At 35.0% G+C, this 7,358-nt stretch overlaps 1 protein-coding gene across 5 annotated transcripts in view; it reads left to right on the top strand.

Moving 5' to 3' along the window:
* The first annotated feature begins 1,003 nt into the window (after positions 1 to 1,003).
* The window catches only part of LOC145662414 (USP6 N-terminal-like protein), a 318,623-nt gene continuing 312,268 nt past the window's right edge, over positions 1,004 to 7,358 (top strand). For 2 of the 5 annotated variants that reach the window (XM_081727967.1, XM_081727963.1), the window contains exon 1: positions 1,005 to 1,282. The gene's annotated coding sequence lies outside the window, so the exon portion shown is untranslated. Of the gene's footprint in view, positions 1,283 to 7,358 lie in introns of all 5 variants that reach the window. The other 3 variants (XM_081727969.1, XM_081727968.1, XM_081727965.1) reach the window with 2 other exon arrangements.

The following is a 7,358-nucleotide window of genomic DNA, read 5'->3' as shown; positions in this document are numbered from 1 at the left end:
AATATTTTATGATGATCTAAGATCTATTCTCAATCTCCACTCTTATTACAACGCAACAACTCGTGATAAGACATATATAGCCTTGATGCTGACGTCTCCATTAGCCCCCACCCATTCCATTCCATTACTACAACGCAACTGGGCAAGAATGTGAAATTGAAGCGAGATCGTACACAAGTGAAATGTTGAGGCCATAAATCTTGTATAAATTGACATTTTAAATAAGTTTGAAGTCTCTGAATTTTTGAAGACAACTCCGAAATTTCTTTCTGAGAATTGGAATTGAAGAAATGCAAAATAAAAACAACAGAAGTTGAAAGCAGTTTGAGGTAAGCTAACATTTTCTAATTTTATTGATTAAAATTGATTTTTTTTTTTTTTTTTTTTTTTTGTAGCTCAACATTTGATGAGCATATTTAGGAACAAAAATGAATCCCGTAAACTTGATGAAAGATGAAGCTTTCAAAAGTTGTTTCAGTGCTTCTTCAGTGCTGCATCCTCTCTCTTCACATTAGTCATTAGTACGCAAACCATTAAACCATTTCTTAACGGTTTACGTCAACGCAATGCAGAACCTGATCTTAATTTGGTTTAATAGGCATAACAGTTATAACATTTTTTTTTTTTTGCACATTTTGCATTGCATTACGCTCCTCACTTTTTGCGAATGCTAGTACGAAATTTTGCTCTTAGCTGGGATAAAGGTGGATCTGAAAAGATAGGGGGACGGTAGGTAGCGGCATGACGTCACGCTGTCCCCGTGCCTATATCTGCCCATTGCAATTTTTTAGGAACTGCGGAGTCGCCGTATATAGTTTTTTTGGAGGTGGGGGACGCCTTCCCCCACGTCCCCCCTCACTTTTACCTTCGTAAGAAAGAGAACGTAAAAAAATGCAGGACGTTGAAATGACTCAACTAAAGTAATCCTGAACAACGAATATATTTATCTGAGAGATGGATACTCTGCCAGCCATATTACGCCCATAGAAGAAAAGAAACTTTGGGTGAAATACTCTGTGAGAATAGGAAGTTTTCTGTGTAAGGGGGAGAGAAAAAGAGGTGAAATGTGGACTACCGCAGACGTGCAGACGATAAATGTTGCTAAATGAAAGTTTTTGTGTTTAGTTAGGTGTTTTATTTTCGATTTTGTTCGTGTGCGGCTTTATGTGACTATAATATTGAAGTGTGTGAAGTAAACATACGTTATTGTGTTAAAGGTAGTGCGTATGTTATTAGTGTCAAAGTGCCCTGAGGTCTGCAGCTTTATGACGTTTTCGTGAAGGTAGGTTTTCAACTTTGTGTACGTTAAACATTTGAAGATTTGTTTTTGTTCGTAAAGTTTATAAAATGAAAGGGCTTAACAGCAGCCTGTATCTCGAGTAGTGATTTTGAAATATGATCATCATGCTAAAAATGTGATCATAATGTTGGTTTCCTTTTGCAGGCTATAATATCTTGAATTAGCAACCGGTTCGGTGAAAATAATTGGTAATCTTCCTTTTCCTATTTACTATGGGACAAGGGAAGTAACTTCGTAAATATATTGTATATAAGGATTAAAATATAACAAGAAACACCAGTTTTTATTTATTTTCTATGGATATACAATCTAACATTTTTTAATTTTTTAAAATAGCTATATTTTCAGCGAATAAGTGCAAATAACGGTTATTGTATTTACTAATAAACATAAGGAATGAATATAGACCAAATGAGCGATTGCAACATTTCGATTGAAGAAAATTATAACGATAAGCATAATACTAGTGGGCGAATGTAGATTATCTTTGTTGGAATGGTAAGATTGAAAATTTGTATGCATAATAATTCCTGAAAATGGTAAAAATGCGTATTAGGCCTATATATCTATTTCTTATAACCATTTATTGCCTTTTCTGATTGCTTATCTTTGTTAAATTCCAAATACTTTATATATTATTCAAGTAATATGGATCAAATAAATTGAATGTTGAATTAGTTGTTGGATTGCAGGATTGGAAACGTTTTCCGCGTGCATAGTAACTAAATAGGCATTTTTTCTAAGTTGGTACTTTGCCTTTTTTTCGAGCAAAAGCGCAATAACAGCTATGAAAATTTAAATGTTTATCAATTTTTAGGACCATTTTGAAAATATATAACAGTAGGGTAGGTATATTAGGGTAAGATAGGGATAAGCAGAGTAGGGTAGGTTAGGTTCGGGTTAGGAAAATTTGGGCCCATTTTATTAAAATAGTAGAGCTTAATTTCTTGTCGCTGCGTAAGGATATCAGGAGTGTTCCTGTGCATCTGCAGCCATATTCAGAATACAAATGCTCGTTCCTTTCCCAAATCCAACCTTGCGCGAAATAGCTGTCTGCTTGCCAAATATTTCCATGTGTATAACCGCTTATAAAGAAAAATAAACACAACTTCCGCTCTCCTTATATGTTATCAAGCACACAAACGAGCAAATTATCCACTTCTTTCCGGTAAGTTTTCAAAATTTTGCTAGGAACGGCTCAAACGGATGATCAACTTTGGAACTTAACCCACCAAGGATGCGGAAATTTAGAGTAAATCCAAATATAGTTAGAGAACTTTTGGCTATTGTTTAGCTTTGGGGGACCAGCTTTTTCACTTATTATTATTATTATTATTTATTTATTTATTTATTTATTTATTTATTTTTTGCGATATTCTATTCCGATTCGGTCGTTTTAGGTTTTATACGTTAAATTAGGATCGTTAGTATAAGTAGTAGTATTGTAGTAGTAGGAACGAGTCAGAAGCTCCGCAGGGGTTCGTTGGGTTCTGTTCTCGACATAAAATGGGCAATCACTTTCTCCTACTGCCTTTAACAAATTGTGCACCGTACGATATTTTCTCAACACTTGTCAACACATTTTTCCTGTACATCATCCTGTTTTTCACTAATTTTGGCCCTCCATTTCTAAACAATTACCTAATTTTTATCTGAAACTTTCACACATTTCAGTTCATTTTGTGTGTGTTTTATATCGTTCATTAGCTTATTAATACTAATGAAAAACGTAATGCTACGTACATCAGTGGTCTTACCCTCTCCCCCTCCAAAATTGATCACGCTTTTTTTTTTTTTTTTTTTTTTTTTTTGTCAGTTAGGCTATATGAACGACATAAGCATCAAGTGTTAACCTGTTTGAAAGAACGCGAACCGTTAACGGTAGCGTAGGACTGTAATTTAGCTTTCTTGTAGACGGTATAGTGTAAAGGGGGAACTGCACCAAATTCAAACCCTGGTTGTAATTCTGAGCCCACGTTTATAGTCATCTTCTTATAAACTGTGTTGGATAATTACTCAAAACGCAAAAACTCAATGGTCCTTTACAGAACTTGGGATTTTGCTTTATCATCATGCTCATATCGTGCTATCCTATTTTATGGTGGCATACTTATATTCATGAAATATGAACTTCTTGTACCAGGAAATGCACTCTCACTGCCTTAGGAAGTGTTTCTTAAGGGGAAAATTGTATTAATGAGAGCAAATTGACTTTAGAAGGGCTAAATATAAATACAGGATGTCGACACATGGCATAAAGACTTTAGAAATGGCATTTAGTATCTCCCCGAAAAGTAAAAGACAACAAACCCTGCTGATCTTCTAACCTCTTTCGTTCGCTCAGCTATAGTTTGTACAGTAAGTAACACTGAAGATCTTCTATGTGCAATATTGGGGGAGATACTTAATATCAACTAGACTATAGTGCATAAAACAGAAACTAACTTGTGCTCGCTATCCACTAAAAAGTACCATCCTATCTAATTGAGTCAGGGCAGGAACGGAGCAGAAAGGTGTGTGCGGTAGCGCAGGGCTGCGTTCGTAGGGAGTAGGCGCATCAGCGTTGATGGGTATATGCATAAACGACAGTGGAAAAACACTTGTATATGGTATAAAATACATACCTTGCATGTGGCACAAGTTTGCGAGACTTCGTTATGCACTGACTTCACTTAGCACTTAATTTCACCGTGTCTTATGAAGTACTCGTGTTAAAGAGCACACTTTGAATTTTATATTTCTGCCTTATTGTACATGTGAGAGGTAAGATCCCGATATATTTTGATTACTCACACAATACTATCCAGAAATCAACTATGTGACATGTTTCGTCCGTAGATTTTACAAATTTATGCTTTGATGGGATAGGGATAGTTAAAATGTTGTAGTATTTTTCATTTTCTCCTGGAAATGCCTGAGACCAGATATGTTCATTTTTTTAACATCACGATATGAATGTAATCTTACATATTAGTGGAACGTAAAATTCGTAAACCTGTGCTTTCAAGAATTATACTAAGATAATTATCATTTAATTTTCTTATTAATCAGAATCATAATTAGAATCACGGTGTTGGGAAATTATTGTCTAACTGAACGGCTCGGGTTCGTTTGCCAATGGAGTGTTGGTGGCTTGAAGTTGTGATTTACTTTTGTTCTATCCTCGTCCACTAAGTTAAAGGATTCGCTCGTTCTCTGTCAAATGAGTACCTGGGACGTAGGCGATCGAGCGTGTTATCACCTCATCTCTGTGTCGAAATCTTGAAACTGTGGTGTCTAGTCTGCTCACTACTATAAGCATAGAATTACGTGCCCCGTACGTAGAGTAGGGTAAAGGGAAGTGCTTTTATCCTTGTTTTTTAAGCTTTAATATATTTATATTTAGAGTTGCTATATTTTTCTGCTGTAAATGCAGGACGCACGTAAAAAAAAAATTAATAAAAAAAGATTTCTGTTGCTTTCACATTTAAAAATATATTATTTTTTACACCGTGCACGTAATTACTTGACTGTTTTGATTAGTAGGATCTTCATTAACTTCAAAATCCTTTCTAACAACAATGATATTTAACAACGGTCTTTATAACCCAACCTCTAAATGAATTTTCCCAATGTTGATACAGGTTTTCCACATTTGAGAACTCGATTTTACCAAACTTCATGAGAATTGTCGGAACCATTTCCATGCTCTCTGCATAAATTACTGGCGTCACTGAACGAGTCATTTGGCTAAAGTCAGTACTTAATTACTATTTTGATCGCTTGTATCCAAAAACGTATTGTCATCAAATTTTTTGAAAATGGTTAGGACGGGCAAAGATACATAGATTTTACAAAAAACTGGTCACAATCACACACTCTTGTGGGAAACTCTCTGTGCACTGGCAGAAAAGAACGTGCTTCGGACTTTGGCGTCAACAGGTCTGTATGTAATGGCACGAACTTTTCAGATACGATCTGTGAGGTAAATCCACGCCTCATCAAGGGTAATAACAAACTTCCACTGATAACCCGCGCGGTGACGTTCATCCTGCTCCTTGACATGGTTTAAGGACGTGCACATTACTCTTACAAATGAGCTTAGTCGTAAATCTGTGTGAATGGCACAGTTATTTTCGGCGATCGCAATGTGCCGAACCACACGCAATAGCTGCGGGGTCCTTTTCATGAGTGGCTGGTTCTAGCTGCTCGCGTCAGTGTGGTGAGCCCAGAACTGTGTGCCGCATATTTTTGTGTATTACAATTTATGGTGGCGCGACTTACACGAAAATTACGTACGTGACATATTTGTACTATGCGCAATGCCGTGAACTTAGTGTCGGAAAGGGCTACAATAAACTCCTCCCAGAATCAGTATAGTTTCAGCTGCATCAGACTTTGGCTTGACCACACTGCTGTGCTGTATGACTAACGAGAAACTGTTGCATTGTGGGAATCTCAGGACAATGGGTTGCATGTGCGCGGTACAGTTGCACATTGACTTCGGCTCAATATAAATGAATCAACCTCTGTATATTGTAAACCTCTCCATATAAATTGCGAACAACATTTATGTGCTTATCTATTAATCAATTTATCATTGTTCACTTTTGCGGTGACGTTGAAATTTTTCTTTTTTACGTTTAAAATAATATAAACCAGTGATATTTTCTTTTTAAAATGTACGTGGAAATCGAATTCGATATTTGTTTTTCTTTTGCACAAAATTTTGTACTAAGTTAAAATTCATAAAGGTATCAGAGTTGTTTAGTAGTAGGCTTATATGGGATACAATATGAATTATAATGTTATATGTTTGGATGTTTCTTTCGTTGGTGAGCATAGTTTAGATGTTGCGGGTAAAGAAGGTGGGTAAGATTTATTTATTTATTTATTTTGCCTGTGATGTAAGTGTTTATAAAAGTGAAGTTCAAGCTTTGAACGTTACATCTCCATAGGATGCATTTGAAAAATATTGTAGCAAGTCACGTAAATAACCCCTGAAACAAACATGATTGTTCATATTGTGGCAGTTTAGACGTTCTTTCGAACTTGCAGCAGTAATTTTAATATGAAGCGGTCGTCAGGAAAACAAGAAGTATAATGTTTTGTGAAGGGCATCATAATATAATAATAATACATTTTATTATTGAATCAGCTACATAGCCATAGACAACGTCAAATTATAACCTACTACAATAATGTAGAGCAATAGTGATTGTTCATTATCTACAATAAGTACTAAAGTTCCCCAGAACAACATAACATAAATATTATTACCTTACAAAAATTAAATATTATCGTATTCAAAAAACTCACCTATTGAATAAAATTGTGTTTTAACTAACCAAGAATATTATCTATTTTTGAAACTACCCATAGGTAGTTGTGTCAGTTCTATAGGTAATTTATTATACAACCTTACACTCATGGCTTCATAGCTATTTTGTGATTTTGTTAATCTCAAATATGGTACGTTGACACGCCTATTATTTCTAGTGTTGTATGAGTGTATGTCATGCCTATTGTGTATTTCTGACGTTTTGCCCTTGATGTACATCAACACATTGTATATATACAAATTGATTACCGTCATTATTTTTAATCTTACGAATAGTGGTTTACAATGAAACATATTCTCTGCATTCATTTTTTTTTTTTTTTTTTTTTTTGTAACAACAGAACGTCATTCACATGGCTACCATTTCCCCATAACAGTATACCATATAGTAAGATACTTTGAAAAAGCGCAAGATATGCGGATCTTACATAGTTCTGTGGTACCTGATTCCTCAAATTTTTTATCAAATATAAAACTCCTTGAAAGTTTTCCTGTAATATATTGAATATGACGTACCATGATAATTTGTTATCAGTAATAATGGCCAAACATTTTACACTGTCCAAATTGTTCTCGGTTGCTATATCTCTTAAACTGAAGTTTAAATGTTTCGTTTTACCTTCATTAAGGAAAAAAAAAAGTTCGTCTTAAACCACGATCCTGCTTCAGATAATGTTCTTTCTGTGATTTCTTCTAAGTTTTCCAAGTCGTGGCTAATACTGAGAAATGTTGTGTCGT

This window comes from Thermobia domestica, chromosome 10, assembly GCF_964235325.1.
Source record: "Thermobia domestica chromosome 10, izTheDome1.hap1.1, whole genome shotgun sequence".
Lineage (NCBI taxonomy): Eukaryota > Metazoa > Arthropoda > Insecta > Zygentoma > Lepismatidae > Thermobia > Thermobia domestica.
The sequence above is the reverse complement of the archived record's forward strand: the minus strand, read 5'-3'. Positions and strand labels throughout refer to the sequence as shown.